The following is a 19,138-nucleotide window of genomic DNA, read 5'->3' on the forward strand; positions in this document are numbered from 1 at the left end:
TACTACAGTTAATTTAATTCAAGTAGGAACACACCATTGTCAACATTATAAGGTAGGAAAGAAATACATATTTTGAAACATGTTAACTCTGTCAGAAAAACATTAAGTGTAATAGTCCTTTTGTTAGGATAAAGAGAACATCATTGAGGTTGTGGTGTGCTTTGCATTTTTAAACAGAATCCAATGAATTACCAACATTCATTATGCTACAAGCAACTGCTGAAACTTCTCAGGACCCCAAAATAGAGAGTTATTTGTATGCTTATACTCACATGTTTTCTGATTATGGTTTCACTGTAAACCCAGAAATAAATAAAAAAGCTGTTGTCCTGAAATTAGTTCTCTCCTAGCTCCAGATCTTTTGTTGGTCTACCTCTGTCTTGTAAATTTATGTTTAAATACCTCAGTGTGTTCAGGTCACAGAATTTTCTGTTGGGAAGTGTGGGAAAGCAACAGAAGGGGTCTGGGAGAAGTCTTTGTTGGATCTTGGAAGAGTTAAGGGCATATAATCTGTAGTGGAAGGTCAGGTTTACTAAATGTCTGAGAAAGAAGGTAGCTGAAATTATCAAAGCTCAAGAAGAGTGGTGTGCTAATTTTGAAGGACATCCCGCATAAATATTACTTAACATGTCAAAATGTGAAAAAAATAAATATGCCATGTTCTGTGTTTCTATCTAAATGTTTAACAATTCAGTCTTTCTTAAACGTGGTATTTGTAACACAGGTACTGTTTTTCTAAGGCTGTTTCATTCTCCGTGGACTCAAGAATGAGCCAGTGGAAATGATCTGTATTTATAGGCCTATACCCATTTGCAGCTTTTGAATGCCTCAGTTCATGACTGTTCTTGGCACTGCAATCTTTGGACTGTCACTTTTCAAAAATGGATTTCTTTGAAACTTGTAGGTCTTTAGAGTCCAGTGTCATTTCACCTGCTCTTCAGTTCCACATGTGCGTGGCAAAGGTGGTGGTCATGGCCAGAGGCACATGACATGGACCTCAGCCCTGGCCTTGCAGGCTGATGTGTTTGTGGTTTGATTGACTTGAGCTGGTACAGACAAAACTGGGTGGTTCCTTTGGGGTTGTGGATGGAGGAGGAGGAGTATGACATTCTCTGCTGTTCACCAAGGATAGGTACTGAAAATTTATTACTGAATTCTGCTGCTATTTACAACTGGTTTTAATTTATTTTTAAATTCTGTTTCTTAAACCTTTATCTTGGGAATTAATTCCTGCCTGGGCACTGTATTTTAAAATTAACTCAAACCCTAGTGGATTCAAAATGCAGGAGATCCTTTTATAAATGATGGTGTTAATAACAGATGATTAAATACAGGGGCTGGAGAATGCATACCAATTTATTGATTTTCCATGCCATACTATGGCTGCACTGATTATCCCTGGTACTCCATGTGATTCTCCTTGAATGCATTGTGGTGGAGCTGAAAATTAGCAAAGTGTACATCTGCAGGAACTCTTAAGTCATAAAACAAGTCCTAGGTTTGATCTGAAGTAATCAAGTATTGTTGATGCCCCAAGGAAGTGCTTAATGTTCATCTCTTTTGCAGATGAGGAAACAGTCAGTTAAGCATGTCATTTACATGGGGAGTGAATTTTTAATGGAGAAAAGTCTGTGTCTCAAATCATGGTGTTATTGTGGTTACCTTCATTTTGAACTAATATAAAGGGTGTCTAGAAAACCAGATAAATCTTCAATGTAATTATATGTCAAAATAAGAGAAGGGAATAAAAAGATGAAGTATTTTTGAAGGCTGATACTGGGCAGTGTTTCACAGCTAGAAATGAATGTTATTCTATGAGAGAACTAGGAAGTTCTTGTTTTTTTGATGGTATAAAACACCTATTTCTTCTCTTGTAAGCTGAAGATCACTTGACTTTATCATACAATTCAGATGTTTGAGACAAGCTTTCTTTGGTGGGGAAGAGTCATTGTGTTTCTCAGTATGTTCTGCTCCCATGGCAGGCCTGCGAACACAGTAAGTGCTTCTGATGCTATTAGCCAAGGGCCTGTTTCTTTAGCTCAAGTAGGAAAGATCTTCATTTGGAAAAGAGGCTTTTGAGTCCTTTTTTCCAGAGCAGGAGGAGTTCCTATCAGTTTTGCAGCACTATTTTGAAGCGGCTTCAATTACATATTCTTAACTTTGTTCCGCTAGTGGGAGCTCCCTTTTCAGTGCCTCTGACCTTTTTCAGTGAGGTTACTTCTGCTGAATCCACCCTGCCTATTCTGTCAGGTTGTAATTCCCTTTACAAAGTCCACTTTTACCTTGATTTTGTCACTTCTGGTTTTGATCATATTCCTTCAGTTCTCAGAAATATTTTGTATTCTTCAATCCTTGTTTCTCATTGATACACCATTTCCATCTCTTTTAGTTTCTCCAAAGAACCCAATTCCTTCTACTCCAACTCTTTGGTTTGCTCACTGGCTCTATTTCTTTACACCTGCATCTTTTTCTCCCACTTCAAAGCTAGTCATAACAATGTGACAGCACCTATTTTCTTTATCCAGCTGTAGCATGTGTCTGTAACTGTGTTTCTGTACCTGAATTTTCATGGCACTAGCACTGCACATGAAGTTTTCCTTGTGAAGAGAATTCGTCCTGCCAGGTGGTATTACTCCAAAAAGGGACGATAAGTCCATGTTCTTGAAAGCCAGCAGGACTGATTCTTAAGGACTTGCATCCTCTGTGTGGGAGAGCAGAACCATCGTGCAGAATGTCTCAGACATAGGTGATCCTAATTTCCTTTGTTAAAAAGTTAACCAATGAACTGCTGGTGGATTTTGTTTGCTCCTAAACAAAAAAGTTGTGTTCTTCAGATAACAGCCTTGCTGCTGTTCCTTGCTAGTCTTCTGAGGCTCAAAATTCTGAGATCTAGTCCCTTTTACAGAGCTTAGTTTTGGACTACAAAATTTATTACAAGTATCTTTGGAAGAGTGTGAAGTACAGAATTCTGCTTTATTGTTGCTGCACTAGGAAGGAGTAGTCTAGCCCTGCATTTTTTTCACAAGTGGTTGCTTCTTGCTACTTCATAATGAGAAATATTACTGTAATTCTAGTATTAGCCATATTTTTTAAAATCTACTTCTAAAATGCTTTAACCTCGTTTGTCTGGTGGTGTGGGGTAAGGAAAAGAGTGAGTTCTTCACATGTAATGAACATGCACAGTACTGAGTCAGACTTAGCCAACCTGAAAATGTCAGATCATAAAGTTCAGCATCTCTGAATTGGGGTTTAGGTGAGGTAAGACCCATTTCTATGTTGTCATTTTGAGTAAGTATTACTTTTTTCAGTTTCCCATAATTCAAAGAACAGGTGAACGAACCTGTCTAAGGCTGTAAAATTAAAAAGAAAAATCGCCTTTGGAAGGAAGGGAAACCAACCATTCCAGAGATCAAAAGATCAAGATGAGACATTTCAGCTATAAATGGGAAATTACACAAACATTATTAGCATGAGAATGTGAGTTTATTGCACAAAGTCTAATGAAGTGTTAAGTCTCTTTTTGTTTCATACAAAACATAAAACATCCCACAATATGAACAGTAGTCATAAAGTCAAGTATCCAAATTTTTTTCAGACTAGAACTTCATATTTTCTAGACAGTCTTCAGTTAGATCTCTTACTCCTATTTTGTTCTGGTAGCAAGTCAAGTCTTTTTCCCATTTGAAAACTGACAAAAATCCACTCTTTCCCCAAATTACTTGAATTTGTGAGAAGTTTTATCTGCTCGTTGCCTGACTAGCTCCACCAAATTTAAAAAAACCCCACTCATTAAATCTGGGGAGAGTTTTGCCATGTCCCTGAACACGTAAGATAAAATGTGTTGAACACATGCTGAATTTCCAGAGAAAACAGCTGTTAAACTCTAAACCCTGTGGAGAATTTCACACACTTATGAAGTAGACAAGTTTCTCTTCTTCCACATGAAGAATTTGTCATCAGGACACACTAGAAATGTTTTTGTTTCAACCAAGTGTCAAGTCTTTTCCACCAATACAGGAATGTGAAATGGTAGCATAATGACATTTCTACTTAGCTGTACCTTGCTCTGCTTACAAAGGCATCCTTCAGCAGGGAGTGTTGAGCAGCTTTAGGTGGGCACACAACTCCTATCCTATCTTGGACACATCATGGGTAGTCTGGAATATTTTTCTTTGTTGAGATCCCTGGACCTGCTGGGATGTGTCTGCACTTGAAGCCAGTTGAGTAAGAAGAGCAGCATGAATTAACACAAGCAGGGCACTCCACTCCCAGGTCTCCTGCACATGAAGTAGTTTGACAATTCCCACAATATACTTCTGTGCTCAGTATCCCTGTGAGTGGCTGACTTGGAGGGTGGAGCTGTGCACTGGAGAGCCATTACATCTGTGGGTGTACAGCAAACATGTCTACCAGTGCATGGGGAGAGGGAGAAAATACATGATAATGGTGGCATCAGGAATTTCTGCAGCGGTCCAGCTGCATTGCTCATAATTGGAGGAGATAAATGTGTTGATGGATGGATGCAGAGAGGAAAAGAGATTGGTACATATGTGGGTATTTATCTACTTGAAAATAACTGGAGGGGAGATAAAATGCAGTTAAATCTTATGGCACTGCAGTCTGAGAAGTGTAACCATTCTTGCCCTGTAGAAATGTTCACATACGTGGCTCAACTCATGGTCTGTGAATATGAAGTTTCTGAAGATGGCAATTAATTTTAAATTGGAGATTTACCTTGTAAGGCTTTCAAATGTTTAAAAGAGAATTTACAATCTAACTTTGGATGTGATGAGAGAAAATACATGGGGCTTTTTGCTTTATTTAAACTGTAAATGTGGAACTCTTCTTGAGCATTATTTCAGAGTGCTGTGAGCATCTAACAGACATACTCATTGAGAAATTGTTGGAAATGTTTTACCACTTTGCTTTCTGGCAGACCGTCTATAATCCAGTTTGTCAAATGAATTTTCTTGATTGCCTTGTAGCATATGCAAAGTACTTAAAAATGTCGTAATTGCCTCTGAAGAGTTGGGGCAGGGGGAGAGAACAACACAAAAGAAAACAATAAAATTCAACTTTCTGTTGTTATGTAAGTATAAAGAAAATGGTGCTGCAAAAAAGCAGCACAAAAGATACAACAGGAATGTTATAATGAGAGCAATCAAGTCCTTCAGAATTTTGGATAGTGGTTGATCAGGGACTGGGGGAACACAAATTACTATGTAAAACATTGAGCAGGCTAAACTTAAGTTATCAAATGCACTTGCTGTCTGACTGTCACTTGAATATAAATATTTGAGTTGTGTGTTCTGCAGGACTTCTAAATGTGGCATTCTTGCTAAAGTTGATAGGTGTCCACCGTTCAAAACTGCTATAAAGACAAAAATCAGTTTTACTTCTACTACTGTGATATTTAACGTATTTTAGGATGCTTGTAAGCAATTGCCATCTCTCTCTTCCTCCAGAATTTACAACTTACACTGACTTTGTTACCTACACTGCAGCATAGGGAATTTTTTTTCTCTGTATTGTGATGTTTGGGTTATAGGTAGTCTTAAGCTATTGTTTCTTCTGTGTTAACTTACATTCTTCATACCAAAATTGTACTTAGAATATTTGTCAGGATTCTATGGAGGGCAGAGATACAGACTCTTAGCAAACAGACAGAGCTTCACAGAGAAGTGAGAAAACTCTTTGCAAGATTCATGGTATGAAATAAGCTGCTGGTTGATTAACTTTTGCTGCAATTTTTCCAACTACTCAAGAAAGGCCAATGTGTGGTACAATAAATCTAGAGATCTTAGAGGCTGATATTCCTGTATCTTAGCCTTTTGCTGTCTAAAATGTCAGTAGGGCTTGTAAATCAGAAGGTTCTGCTTGATATTCTGGGCGGTGTGCCTTTGGAGCCAGGCTAGAGGGTGCACCATGACTGTTGGCTTTTGGCTAAACCCCCCCAAAACTGACTGGAGAAAGTACTCTGTTTGAGAAAAGACCTTCTCGATCTGTTGCCAGGAGGTGTCACTACAGCTCAGGAGTAACTATTTCATTCCCTCGAGACAGTCTGTCATGGTTTCAAGGTCTCTCTAACTGCTGGTGTCATCAGGTGCAATAACACACAGCCCTTTGTCACACGCCTGGGGAAGGAGCACTGAAATCGTGCAGTGTACTAATTGATCTAAAGACAAGGAAAGAAATGATGCTAATGTATACTAAAAGTGCTCAAAAATACCCTTCCTATGTGGATACTGGAATGTGCACCACGTCAGTGTGTGCCCTGCCCTTGGGGAATCCATGGGGACAGGGCTGTGGGGCAGCTCTTTGTACTCCCCTGGCCCCATCCATCTCTCGGGGCTGTAGCAGAATCTCAGCAGTCCCTGATCAAACCCAGGACACCAGAATTAGCATGGCAGGATATCTGTTGAAAGCCCTGAGAGTGGAAATGTCAGTCTGAAAAAGCTGAAACCCATGAGTAGGTTTGGGAATCATATCCTTGAACGCCACTGATACCACTCTTTCCAAAGAATTTAAATAATTTATTTTAATGCATGAGAAGCTTTTTATTCTCAATCAGTTTTGCACAGCATATTATATGTATTTTATACAGCCTGCTAATGAGCTGAAGACTTGTTAATTATATGTGTGTTGAATGGCATAGCTGCTGAATTATGCACATTATTTTTCTTTACCGCGAATTCTTCCTCTTAACTGTATCTGTCCTGGTTGAAATGTACAGCTCAGGTTGCTGTTATGAGCTCATCTACTGTCACTTCATTATTGTCAGTCTTAGGGTGGTGTGAAGAGTCAGTCTCAAAGAGTTAGCTAGGCAACAAAAAAATACACTGTTTAACAGCAGCTTCCAGTGTTGCATAAAACAGTTGTCAGGAATTTTTATGTCACCTGAAATAAAAGGAAAAAAGTTTAATAAGGGAGTGTAAAATCTGTAATGGTTCACTTAATTTTCTTTGTCTGTCTGGTTTGAAATTCATTACAGTTTTCTTATTTAATATTGTCTTCTGAATGTGCAAAACACCTCCAGAAAACCTCAACAACAAAACTTGCAGTTATACATGATATTTGCAGCAAAGTATTTTATAGTACCAGATCAGTGTTGTGAGAATTGGACTCTAAGTAGAGATAGGTGCCCTCTTTTCTGAATTTATTATGCTTACAAAGAGTATAAAATGTGATGGTAAAGTTAATCAGCTGTTTCTTAGCTTGGAAAATTCCAGAAAGCTACAAAAATGTGCAATGCTGGTGATATCTGTTACTTACTAAACAACACATTTTTATGTAAACTTGGTGTCTAGTATGGAATTTCAATCATTATGTGGAAATACGAGTTTCAAAATCCCTGTATCTTTTACTATAAATTATTCATATTAATGAACACTCATATCTAGCTCAGTAACTGAATGGGCATATGTTTCATTTACATGTGTTGGAGGTCGTTCTCATAGATGTAGGGGAGATGTGGAACCTTTGCTTTTGCCAGAGCTCATCTTTAAGCTGGGGTTGCTTGTAAAGCCTGGCCAAGGAGTGCTCTCTTCAGCGTGTGCCTCTTCAGTGTGGGTGTCTTGTGAACGTCCCTTGGTGAGAGATGTGCAAAAGAAGGGAGAACCTGCATGGAAAACTTGCACAATTTTGTCAGCTGGATGTTAGGCATCTCTGTCACTTCTTAATCTTCTCTTGGTGCTTTCAAGTTTCATTCTGACAAAGTGGTGGTTTGGATTTAGGAGCCTTAAGTGGGTGGAGATCGGCTGATGTCAGCAGTTTGGTCCAGTCAGGGTTGGACTACCCAGTGTGCTGTGCTGTGTCCTCTTCCCAAGCCTGGGCTGTGTGGCTGCTGCTGAAACAATCCTGCCTTTGGGCAGGTGCTGTTGGGAAGCAAAGGGAGTTTGAACCAGTATTTCTATCATGTTGAAAATCCTGAACTTAAACAATGTCACGATTGCAGCAGGACCAGTAGGCTGAAAGTCTGAACTGCTTTTCAGAGGCAAACATTGATTGGTTTTAGGTGTTTATTTTTGAAAGGCACACCCAACAAACCAACCAAAAAAACACCCCAAAAAACTCCCCAACAAAAACATCTCAGTTTTCAATTGAGGAAAAAAGTTGGGCTCTTTTTTTTTTTAACCCCGATGATCATTGTGTTGTAAAAGCCACAGATTTGGTGGGCAAGTGGGTAGAAGATTTCTGAAATGTTGTGGGGGAGGGAGAAAGGAAGAAAAGCAAAGCTTTATATTATGCATGTAATGAAAAGAACCACAGCTTTATTTAATAGCCTATATTTTTGAGTTTTCCATTTAGATGAGGGAGTTGTGTATGTCTAAAATGAGCAGAAGAAAATCAGTCGATCATCTTGGTCACAGGCCCAGACTCCATGAATCTCCATGAATCTGTACTGCCTTCAACAAACAAGAGTTTTTGTGATACTGTCACTGATAAGAAACTGTGTGTTCATACCCAGAGCAGCATTAGTGAACTTCAGACAGGGCACCTTCAACATCTTTCTCTAGTTTCTGTGATTCACAAGCAACTTTAACAAAACGCAAACAAAAACCCACACAGAACAAACAAATAAACAAAACCCCCCAAACCTGCATTCTTCTGCATTCTTTCTGAGTATGTGCATCTTGGACACGTACTCATGGGGAGAGGAACAGGTGCAAAGAAAAAAAAATCCTAAATTAGCCCGAAGGCTTCTTCAGTCTTTGTTTTTGTTTATGCAGAGTGTTCAAGAGATTTCATTTGTTGTGCTAAAACATCAGCTTGTTTCAAATAAGCCATGAAATGACTATTAGACAAATTATCAGCCTTAAAGGATTATATGCATCCCTCATGTCAGGTGCTGCTGCAATATAAACACAATAACAATAATCAGCTTAGTTAAGTTCAGGCAGGTGGTATAAAGGGAAAAGTGCATTTTCACCTCCATCTTCAACAGTGGAACATGTGATTATGTAGAAAAAATAGGGGGATTGCTTAGAGGTGTTTTGAAGCCTTGTTTTCCAGGTAACGGTGGTCATTTAACTTTTCTGGGTATTCTTTTAACATAGCGATTTTGTGACATGACATGGGCATGAAAAACCTCAGTTTTCTTATCTGCTTTGTAAAGTGGTGTATCATGGCAAGATAGCAAGTAATGGAAACAAATTTTTAAATTATTTTTTCCTTTTCTGTACACAGTATGGATTTTCATCTTCCTGCCTTTGAAACTCAGTACCTTTAAAAAAAAGAGGCTCTATGATTGTTTCCATCCATGATGTGGAAAGTGGTGGTAGCAGGAGAGCTGAGCTGGGGACTCTTGGTGGCTCCTTGGCATCATCCCTCGGGTCAGCTGCTACAGATCCAGTGCAGGGGGGTATCTTTGCACTTAAGACTGAGGGTTAGCCCCAAAATAAGTTTTAGCCACTGCACATGTCTCAGTAACTTGGGATTTAACTTTCCATGAGATACATTCTGTTTTCCTCAGGTTGTTAAATGTCTAGATTTGTTTAATGGAAATAAACTACTTGCTTTGCTGGCTCTTTGCAGTAGTAAATGTATATGCCAAATTCTTGAAGGGATATACCAAATATTTTTATACCTAGACATAACTGTAAAACCAGAAAAAGAAAGTGGAGCTGTACAATTACTTCTGGGGATTCAGAGATTGAATGGGTTATTTTTAAGCATGTTAAGCATTTCATTTTCTCCTATGCCTGAAATCTCTAGATATGGAGAAAAGATTATTTACTTCAATATTACAAGCTAATTTTTGATTTCACCTGGCTGAGAGGAAAGTGCATTTGGGACAGCAGGTTTTCAGACTTTTTGCCATGACCTTGTTTCTGATTCTTCTTTATGGCTTGTCCAGATAGAGGTGTCAAGATGGTGTCATATTGCAGAGCATATCAAAATATAAGAAATGCAGGGGAACAAGCCCCCTTTTTTTCCCTATATTTTCCCCATGCTGTGCCACAAATAAACTGTGAAGGGAGTGAGGAAGAAACTGATTCAACTTGAACTGTGGTTGAAGAAGGACATTTCATCCTTCTCTCTCATGCAAGTCCAGTTTGATCTTTTTGGAAGTGAGATGCTATTACCCTCTGTGCTGGCTTTCCTCTTTGCAATAGCTTTTGCTTATAATAATGCTTAACATACTGTGTATTTTTGCCACAGATTGATCTGTGGGAACAGAGTGGAAACATACATTAGTGAGACAATGTAAAGATTTCACACTTCTGCTGCTTCTGTAGTGCTTGTGTTTGAGATAAATGACAGACTCCGGGACAGCAATTCTCCCCCTCGTTTGCACTTTCTTCAGGCACCAAGGAAAGGATTCAGAAGCCTAAACAGAGACATCTAATGCCATTTTAAATGCGTTGGGTACCTGAGACATCTGTCAGGGCTAGCAGGTGTGACAGATGACTTAATGCCTTTTTTAGCAGCAGTTGAGAGCCACGGTGGGATGCCCTGGGGCGTCTAAAATAGCTCTAGATGTCTATGTTTAGGTACCTGCATTGCTCCTGAATGTTCTGTTTTAAAATCAAGTAGATCAGGTAAAGATGGCTTAAACAATTGTATAGGCATATATGTATGTGTTTAAGAAATTTCCTGGAGTAATTTTGAAGGGAAAATTATAAAAGTGAGAGTTACCAATGTTTTGTTTTGTATCAGTTTAAATTGCTTTAAAAATTGCTTGTAGTACAACCTCTATGCAAATTTGCAGTTGTATAACAAGTGAGGTGGGGGCTTTGATTTTAAATGATCAGTTACAAAGCTCTAGATAATCCCTCATATTAAGCTTGCTGTGTTTTGAACTACAGAGGTTGCTGCTTGTAAGCTAACAAGTGTCAAATTCACATCATCGGATCAGGCAGATTTCCAGCAGTTTGAACAGAAAATGACTGTTTCCATCCAGCTGGTGCCATCGTGGAGATAAAGCTGTAGTTTGTGGAGGGCCACGCTGTGCTCAGGCAGAGCCTTTGCTCAGACACACGCGTGGCAGCGAAGTTGAGCCACCAGCAGAACCACAGAATATTCTGAGCTGGGAGGGACCCACAGGGATCATCGAGTTCAACTGCACAGGACCCTCCTCAGGATGTCACACCGCGTGCCTGAGAGTGTCATCCAAAAGCCTCTTGGACTCTGTCAGGCTTGGTGCTGTGCCTGCTGCCCTGGGGAGCCTGTTCAGTGCCTGACCACCCTCTGGGGGAAGAACCTTTTTCTAATATCCAGCCCAAACCTCCCTGACACACCTTCAGGCCATTCCCTGGGGTTCTGTCAGTGGTCACCACAGAGAAGAGATCAGTGGTCTTGTACATTTGACAGCTGCTGTGATCCTGCTTTTATTACAGGCAAAACGTTGGGGAAACTGAGATTCAAGTTCTCTCTGCGGCACATGAGAAATAAGGAACGTGTCTGTCCCCTCACAGAGCATGCCTTGGATGTGCTGGTAGTTTAGAAGGGCCTGCAGCATTTTGTATTTTGAGGTGTTTGGTAGCCAGCTAATGTTGATATTTACATAAATTGAGCAAAATCTAAATGACATGTTCTGCAAGTGATAGTTATCCATTGAGCTCTGTGATCAGAAAGAAATGTTGAATATTTAGATATTATGTGTTTACATTCTCTGTAGTCAATGTATAGTCAAACAATAAGGCACAGCAGGCATTAATCCCCTTTAAATATACTCCTGATGCCAGAGGTGCAGTTGGGAATGCCCTGAAGGGTGGGTTACTTTAACTACCTGAGTGGTATAATATTTTTTCATTAATTCATTACCAGGGGCATTTCATTGCTGGTCTGAAATGGATATTTGAATTAATAAGTAAAATCTTCAAGGAGTTGCTCTTCAGTTGACAGAAGTTTTGTCAGATTTTGACCTCTCAGGTTCTGTATTCTGAAGATGTTTGCTTTATTCATGCCAAGACCAGGGTGCCACAGGGTCGTAGCTAACAGAACTATCAAAGCTACAAAGTCTATCCAGAGCTGCAGTCAGTAGTTCAAGTAACTTTTCCAATACATGCTATCCATAATTTATTCTAAGCAAAGCCAGAAATAATTTGTGCTTTAAAAACAGCTAAAGTGGTGAAAACCGTAATGCAGTGGAAGTCAGGTTTTTTTGGTGTTTTTTTTTTTTTTAGAAAGACAGGAAGCAAATAGCATAAATGATATTTTTAATAGCACTTGACACTTTCCAGTATGGAACATCCAGCTAAACAGTGCATTATTGCAAAGTACAGAAGGAGTAAACAATAGTAGGAGCAGACGTGTTTCCTTTTTCTTTTCTTTTTTTTTTGTCTAATCTGCAATCACAGTACAAGATGTTTTTATTTTAAAATATGGAAAGTGTACATTTTCATAGGTTTTAACATCTGTTCATTTCCAATTGTTTTCTTACTCGCTATTCTTAAATATTTCAGAGAAAACCCAAGGGCTTATTAAAATTTTAGTAAGAAAGCTTATTTTTTTCAGGGCACACAAGATGTTACCTCTAAAGAAATATTAGTGAATTACTTCTTTCCCTTGACTTTAATGATTTTATAATTATACTTTTTCTTAAATGAAATCTGTACAAGTTCATTGTTTTTCATCTTTGCTGGATAAAGCTTATCTTGCCCTGGAATGTGGACAGATGGGAATAACCATTGTAACCATTAGTTATGACTTTCTGTGCACAAAATTAGTTTTGTTTTTCATCTTGATTTTATTTTGAGGAGGAAAACAAGCAAGTTCATACCCATCCTACCATGTTTTGTTTGCTCTCTGTATAGTGATGAGCTGGAGCACAGAGTACTTTTTAGGCTGGAAGGCGATGCCTGCAAAATGGACATGGAAAAAGAATGCTGTAGTATGAGATGTTACAATTAAGGAACAGGCAAGAATGTATTCACTTGGTTTTCTTAAGAGGTGATATCTTGACAGATATGGACTTGAGAAGGGTCTTTTCTGCTGGGGCCACTGGGACATTTTTCTTGTCATTTTTTGTGAGGTATGATCTGTTTCCTAGAGCTGTTTGGAATATTTCTTTTAATTGGTTATTTGCACATGAATATAAAATTCAGAGAAATTGGGCCTTTGTTTTATTCTATATAGAGTTTTTTCTTACATTTGGGATTCTAGTGCTAAAAATCTAATTTTTCTTTTAGGATTGAGTTATCTGTATTTTGTGGTCTGCAAAGGAGGCTGGGGAAGGGGATCCCCTTGTGGAACTGCCTTGGTAGTGTCTGTTACAAGCTCTGTGTGATCCTATGAATTCAGTAATTTCTCTTCCTGCTTTTGTGCTCTAGTGTTGCAACATTCCATAAATGTGATCTAAAAAAATAAAAGCAAAGTAGCCAGCAGTACTGTGACTGTCTTAAGGGGGAAGAGGGAAAGATAGGGATTTTCTCATTAAATCTAGTGGCAAATGGAAGTATCTGAACATTTGCAATACCTCATAGTGAATGGCTAATCCAAAATAATTGCAGTAGAACAAAATTTATTCCTTACCCTTGCTAGCAAACAGTTGACTGAAGTTTAAGGATTTATGTATCATCTGTAAATGTATGATGCTCAGCGTGACAGTCAATACTGCCTTGCTATTTATTTATTTATTTAAATAGCTCATTTTCTCTGAGTCCATAGCTTTAGTATATCAGATCTTGTATATTCATCTCCTATGTAAACTAGATATTCCGAGCCTTTAAAGCCATCTTCCATGGCCCTGATCACTTCACTGCCCTTCCCTGGACCTCCTCAATGTTTTCTAGTGTTGACTGATGTAATTGCATTATTCTATTTTCAATGTTTACTCTGTTTCTCTATGTGCTAATACTTTTTTCCTGTGTGTTTGCAGTTCAGATTGAAGGTCATGTGTAAGCAGGACTATGCAGAAGATGGTTCTAGCAAATGGCACTGAACCTCCTTTAAAACATTGTTTTTAAAAATGTCTGCAGAGAGCTCTGCTGTCTTTCAGATCTTCCTTGCTCCCCCTTCCTTCTGACTTCAGCCAGGATCTAAAACCACTTAGCTCCCCTGCAGGAGGGAGGTAATTATTGACTCTGGCTCCCAGACCCTGGGGGTGTCACTGGCGAGTCCAAGTCCACCCAGTGCAGTCTGGCAGCTCCAGCTGACCTGGTGTGCTGCCCAAAAGCTGTTGAGGAATTTTCCTGGCCTGGATTCTGCTTCCTCCTGCTCATAAACCCATTGTGAGCTACATCAAGGACTTTAAAGTGTGGAAAACTGGCATGTGCAAAATAAATTTGGGGTTTTTTCCCTTGTTCATATCTCTGAGCTGGCTTAACCACAGAGGTCATGCCAGGGGAGGGCTGAATAACCTTACTGATAACAGCCAGTTGTTAAAGCTGCTTTGTTTTGCCCAGCTGCACTCAAAGAGCAGTCCACATTGTTCCTTCTGGAGTGCCTACCCTTGTGTTTGAGCTTATTAATTTGCCACACGAGTTTGTTTTACAATTTACCATGTCTTCTGCAGAGACAGGGCAATTCATTATGGCAATGCCTTCATGGCGTTTTGCCTTGGTAACCACGCTCTGGGATACTTAAGAATGGAGAGAGCCAGTGGCACATTTACTGAGGGTATGGAGAGTAAACCAGAAAACTGGTTAGATCATAAGCATCTCCATGTTTTCACTCACTGATGGTTGTTTTGTTTTGGTTTTTTTTCTCTTCCCTCTTTCTGGAACAATAATGTAACTTCAGTTGGTCTTGCTCTTTTGCTGAAGTTTAGACCTTTCAAATCCTCTCTGAGCTGCACAAGCAGCAGAATTAATGCCTGTAAAACTTAAAGTACTTTGTAATTCAGGACGAGAGAAATGATAAGTGGCAGAGTTTTATTATAAACTCTACCTGAGACCTGATTAAAGTGTGCCAAGTCTGTGTCTGCAGAAACTCTTTGGGAGGGTAAGTGTCAAATCAGTTTTCTGTGAACCCTCAAAACCATATTTTGAGATACCAGAAGTGTCTTTTTTATAGCTGTTGTGTGTGAAGTGAATTCAAAAAAATAATTACCAAAAAAAAAGGCCACTGTAGCATATATACTGACACATGTCAAATTAATCCTTTAAATTGGTTGAGGAATATTAAAATAGTTCTTTGCTTTCCAAATCAGATTTGGAATTCTCCCTGAATTTTTCAGGGAGAAAAATATAAAGGGCTGAAATTTATTGAATGTAATTAGCTGCAGCTTGCAGTGCTAGCTGTTTACTTTTCTTCAGCAAGCTCTGATTGATTTGCCCCACACCTGGTGATACTACAGATACTGAAGGAACATGTGAGGAACTTAGGCATTACTAACTGCTTGAGTGGTGAGAGACTTTGAAGAATTTAAAAGAGGAAATGGAAGAGGAGAAAGGAATTCCTGAGGACTTTTCTACATATCTAGATGCAGGCATCCTACACAGTCTGTCCTGCAGTATTCTGCCACATAACTGTAGAATGAATAACTTGGCATACTTCCTAAGAGACATGAGAGTTTCTTTGACATAATTCTTCTTATGGTGTGATGCTGCCTCATTAAACTCATTTTAAGATGCAAGATACTGTATGTTATTCCAGCTGTAAATGTAGCATTATTTACTGTAGAATCTTCATATTTTGATGGATGTACTGCTAGTCAACAGTTTCATTTTATTAAGCATATGTGGAAGTGTATATACATACAAGAAAAATCTGAATAATAGTGAGTCACATGCTAGAGGCTTTCTTCTGAGGTTGTCATTGCAACAGCAGTAGGAGACATACAAAAGCACTTCAGGTGTGACCCTTTCCTGTTGTGGGCAGGTCTGTCTGAACTGTGTTGTATGTGCATGTTCACACAGTAGCATCTCATGGAGAAAAGGATTATTAAGGTCATATTTTAAGCACAGAATAAACTCGTGCTTTTTCCATGTGTAAGGAATGGATATTAAGGGGGAAAAGGAGCCGTATTTGCAGAAGGGGAGGAAACATTCTATTCTTCTAACTTAGTGGACTGAACTGACCTTTCTCATAACTACTTCATTCACTGCAGAAATGGCTTATGTGGTCCTCTGGGCCTCTGTAACACGTACATTGCTAAGTGAGGGTGAAAATTCTGCGGTCAGTGGGCAATACCATGGACTGCTTAGAAATGCAATAATTTTTGCATGTGCAGGTGTTAGATTTTTATCAGACTTACATAGTACTTGTTGGTCTGCTACAGAACTAATAAAACAAATTTAGATCCTAGACTAAAATATGGAAATTGTCACACACTTTTCATGCAATCACTAAGTGCCTTTCAACACTCTCTCTGTTGCTGAAAGCAAGTGTGCAGTGTAACAGTTCTAACTCCTCTGCCTAGAGATGACAGTCAGTAAAAGCTGAGTGTGCAGAGGAAGGAAGCTGAATACAGAGAGATTACAGGTGTATTAGAAGGTCAGTGGTTATCTGTGCAAAGCACTGCAGAGCATTTAAACTATTGCACACTTCATGGCTTCCTTTAGGAGGAAATTATGCAGTAAACATTTACGTGCTGTGTGAAGGAGGCAGATCAAAGTTGTTACTGACATGAGCAGATACAACCCCACCAACACGTCCATTGTGATCTGCAGTTTTGAGTCTTGGTATTAACTGTGAAAGGAGCTACCAAAGCCAGATGAGCAGAGAACAGGAAGGCACATGAAATTGATTTTTGACAAGTGAAAAACTGCTCATACTGGAAGAACTCCATGTACACATTACTTCTTTCTTTTCAGCCTCACATACAGCAGTGCTCCACCATCAGCCTCCTTTCAGGTGATAAATCATTTTGAGGTCTCATCTACTTACTGACTTGTGGTGTATGTGGAATAAGGTAGCAGAATCTATCCCTGGTAAACCTAATTATTTCTCTGTGACTGTGAGAAATCAGCTCTTAGTCTCAGAAAAGATTGCCTGTGTCTAACACAACCTTATGAAGCCACAGAAAACCCAAGGAGGGAGGGGAAGAAATGAGAATGCCAGAAGCATAATGCTCCCTTTTTAAGGAATTCACCCACCCCCTTAAGAAGGGAGAGGCACTGGCAAGTCTCAGTTTTTGAGTCTCCTCCTTGTTCTCATTGTAACTTGGAAACATCCAGATATTGTCAGAAATCTATCATTAAAGGTGTCCTATTCTAAGGAAAGGTTCACCAAATACAGATTTCAGGAAACTTTATGTCTTTGTTGAAAAAAGACTTCACATGCCATAAATCACTTTGTATTTGCTAAATAAATGGTATGCTATAGAAATAGCATAGAATATAAAAATCAGAGTTGAGAGCTTACCTTTAAGGAGAATAACAAAACTGACTTCAATTGGGTCATTTTTCACACGGAATCTCCAGAGTGCTGGAAAGTGAGAAAAATAGTCTCTAGGGGAAAAAGCCTGTACCCAAAGACAGTCCTGAATCTGGAGCTGATGGTGATCCAGGCTTAGGGTTTTAACAATTGCTACATTTCTCTGACGCATTTTCTTCTCTGTTTTTAGAAGGGGTTTTTTCCTTCTTTTTTATTTGCCTTTGGCTGTGTCAGTGCATTATATTAACTGTAGTCTGATGGAGTTGTGGAACTTGTATGTTGGTTTATTAATTGAAAGTTTAGTTAAAATGCAAGTGCACAGATAAAAAAAATCTTAAATTATTAAAATGGTATTTTTTTTTCTTTTATCAAGGGGTAGCTTTATCTTTTGCCTGTCCCTTATCTGACAGTTGTCTTCATGCTCCCACTGTCAGTCATCACATGCAGGATCTTTAGTCTACCATTGTGGAAGCAAATTCTTACACTCAAGAGACAAAGTGAACTGGATAATATTGTCAAAACATTTGCCAGTTCTTCATATTAGGTGCAAATTAAAAGAAATATTTTGCTAAGCAGAGCTACTAATAGGAGCTATATTAATAATGAAAGATAATTTAAAAGCATGACTGCACAAGCAGAATAAGCCTTTGAAAAGGTCCGAACATATGACTGTGACTGAATAAACCCATTAATTCCTTACACGTTTCCATTCTTATTCCAGGCAAAATGAAAATATGCAACTCTTTAACAGCAAGTCTTTACTGTAGGAAAGGAAGATATGCTATATGCAGGACACCACAGTCCATATGTGGTTGCCAATAAAAAGTCCTGCAGAACTGGCAACACTGTATTTTTTTCATCAGAAAACAGGAATGCATTTTCTAGGGTTGTTGTTTTGCTTATGGAACTTCCCTTACTGATCGTGTTTCAGTTGCATCATGATGAATGTTTAACAAATCTGAGTAAATAATTTAAAAATTAAGAAAAATATGTCACCTTGCTGATTTGTGATGTGCAGTGGGGAAACAAGTTACTGAGGCATTATAGTTTTTGTCCTACTGTTGATCAAACTAGTCTTGCATGTTTTCAAATGTTCCAAGTATAACGTTGGAGGAGTCACTCAAATATATAAATATATACTTGAAAGGTGCTGCTGTGATACATTTATTTGCAACTTTTTAAAAAAAAGATGTTGTAGGGGAGCTCTGTCATCAGGCACTAGACCAGAAAGGATGGATCTTGCTTAGAAAAACAAAAAAAACTGATGAATTTTGGGGGCTGGATTTGCAATGAAAGAGTAGGGTTAGATAAAGGGTCCTGTAACTGTTTCCTAATCCTTTGTTGTTCATTTCTGACCTCCTTTAACTGAGCCAAAGCCCCAGATGACTCTGCATAACTGGAGTCTGTGTTGCTGTTCTCTATCCCAGCTATTCTCACACAGTGTAAGGAAGGGGAAAAGTCTAGTACAGGTCTGATTGCTGGTCATAGCAATTTTATATATGAATGGGAGTTCTTCCTTCCACACCAATACTGAAATATTTGGTAGGAGTTGCCTGAATATTCGGTAGACATGCGCAAATTTGGCATAATGGAGAAACACGGGGACAGAAAATAGAGAACAGGAAGGATTATTTTAAGGGGAGTAATGAGGTATAGGTGAGCAAAGAAGACATAAGGAAAAGAATAAAAAGGTTACAATTGAAGAGGAGAAGATAAGGTGATAATGGGAGGAGATACACTTTTAAAAGAGATGTGTGAAGAATTCTACACTGAAACCTGTAAAGCAAAGGAAGGCAAGAAAAAAGAGAAATTGAAAGAGGATGGTTATTTCAATCTCTTAAACTAATAACTTATCAACCTCTTCCTTTTTTAGAAT

General features: G+C 38.8%; 1 protein-coding gene across 1 annotated transcript in view; it reads left to right on the forward strand.

Moving 5' to 3' along the window:
• Window positions 1–19,138, forward strand: part of SEMA6D (semaphorin 6D) — a 251,320-nt gene that overhangs the window by 39,181 nt on the left and 193,001 nt on the right. The window lies entirely within an intron of this gene.

The sequence above is a fragment of the Pithys albifrons genome, chromosome 13, assembly GCF_047495875.1.
Source record: "Pithys albifrons albifrons isolate INPA30051 chromosome 13, PitAlb_v1, whole genome shotgun sequence".
Taxonomy (NCBI): domain Eukaryota; kingdom Metazoa; phylum Chordata; class Aves; order Passeriformes; family Thamnophilidae; genus Pithys; species Pithys albifrons.